At 44.1% G+C, this 2,130-nt stretch overlaps 1 pseudogene; it reads left to right on the top strand.

The window, feature by feature from the left end:
- Positions 1-514: 514 nt before the first annotated feature.
- On the top strand, positions 515-632 carry LOC126214104 (5S ribosomal RNA; annotated as a pseudogene).
- Positions 633-2,130: the final 1,498 nt, after the last annotated feature.

Below are 2,130 nucleotides of genomic sequence, written 5' to 3'. Positions count from 1 at the left end.
CTGAAACCATTCTGTTAACATATTCATGTAGTACGCACCTTTTGGTGTTCAGTTATTGCGAGATTAATAATTCTTCTTTAGTTATGTTGCTGGTGTTTAAAAAGTGGCCAGAGAAGTGCAAAAGACAACAATTATAAATGTCAGTCAATTCATAACACTGCAAAGCGAAGCATGGCGATTTTTTAATTATTGAAACAAGGCGTGCCTAGATGTCAGCCGGCCGCTGTGAGCGAGCGCTTCTAGGCGCTACAGTCTGGAACCGCCCGACCGCTACGGTCGCAGGTTCGAATCCTTGCCTCGGGCATGGATGTGTGTGATGTCCTTAGGTTAGTTAGGCTTAAGTAGTTCTACGTTCCAGGGACTGATGACTTCAGAAGTCAAGTCCCATAGTGCTCAGAGCCATGTGAACCAACCTAGATGTCATTTGAACCCACTTCAATTTTCCATGTTGCTCGATATAGGTATTTCTTGTATGTTTTTTTTTTTTTTTTTTTGTAATCCTAAAAATTGTTCCGCCAACGGCCTTTCCGCAGTGGTGACACCGGTTCCCGTCAGATGACCGAAGTTAAGCGCTGTCGGGCTGGGCTAGCACTTGGATGGGTGACCATCCGGTCTGCTGAGAGCTGTTGGCGAGTGGGGTGCACTCAGCCCTTGTGAGGCAAACTGAGGAGCTACTTGACTGAGAAGTAGCGGCTCCGGACTCGTAAACTGACAACGACCGGCAGAGCGTTGTGCTGACCACATGCCCCTCCATATCCGCATCGTGACGCCTATGGGCTGAGGTCGACATGGCGGCCGGTCGGTGCCGTTGGGCCTTCCAAGGTCTGTTCGGACGGCTTTCACTAAACAAGGTTTAGCGTGTGTTTCTATGTTTTCTGAGGCTTTTTCGATTGTGCTATCAATTTCAGCGCCTCAAACGACGCTGCTAATGTTTTTTTCTCGATGTCGCAAACCTTATAACGTTAGGCCTCACTTCCATTTTTTTTTCAGATTCTCTAATTTTCCTTCAAACAACTCTAGTTGTGAGTCAGACAAATGAAAATGGACCTTTTCTGATTTACGTTTTAGTTTCGCTGGATCCAAGGAATCGTTCACCTGAACTGATGCACTGTGGTTTTATTTCTTCATTACTTTCTATAAAAAAAAATGGCTCTGAGCACTATGGGACTCAACAGCTGAGGTCATCAGTCCCCTAGAACTTAGAACCACTGAAACCTAACCTAAGGACATCACACACATCCATGCCCGAAGCAGGATTCGAACCTGCGACCGTAGCAGTCACGCGGTTCCGGACTGCAGCTACTTTCTATCGACGTAAATTCGAATTCGATGTAACTGCCGTTTTATTTTCTTTTAGCCCTCACCTTCTGAAAATAAAACAGAAATGCAATCGAATATAAGCATAACGACCGAAAATGTAAAAACAATGTATTTCTCATAATAAATTGAACAAATAATAGACTACTAAATGAATAAATATACTTTTACTGTCTTCATTTTTTATTTATAGATCGCTGTATAATGTGATAATCTAGTTATGTAGTCAGCAAAACGTCCCTAACTGTTCTCAACGTTGTATAATTCATACATACATAGATATACTCGCACTTATGTTGCCTTTTGTAATACTACTCTTAATTAAAGGAATTAAACATAGAAGCACGTGTACTTACGTCGTTTATGTAATGGTATGTAATAAATGGATAACAATGTTGAAGACTAATGGGCAGTTAGTCGACTGATACCGTCGATCGACTAAACAGGCAAAATAGAATCGCTGACACCACCGAGCTAGACAAAAGGAAAGGTGTGACTGACAAAACAGCTCGTGTCTTACTGTGGCGTGATCACTTGTCCCTTTGCCTCCCTCCCTCCTCCCCCCCCCCCCTCCCAACTCCGTCCACCCACGCTTGCCACTACTCGCCTTGTGCACGATATTGCATAGCCTGTGTACAAGTGATTAGTAATGTAAAATCAATGAAAGTTTGAAGTTTAAAATTTTTTTCAGGCCATATTTTAGCCTGGACTGTGGACCACTTGTTGGAAACCGACAGGTTAGACGCCGGCCAGGGTGGCCGAGCGGTTCTAGGCGCTACAGTCTGGAACCGCGCTACCGCTACGGTCGTAGGT

The sequence above is a fragment of the Schistocerca nitens genome, chromosome 11 (assembly GCF_023898315.1).
Source record: "Schistocerca nitens isolate TAMUIC-IGC-003100 chromosome 11, iqSchNite1.1, whole genome shotgun sequence".
NCBI lineage: Eukaryota > Metazoa > Arthropoda > Insecta > Orthoptera > Acrididae > Schistocerca > Schistocerca nitens.
The sequence above is the reverse complement of the archived record's forward strand: the minus strand, read 5'-3'. Positions and strand labels throughout refer to the sequence as shown.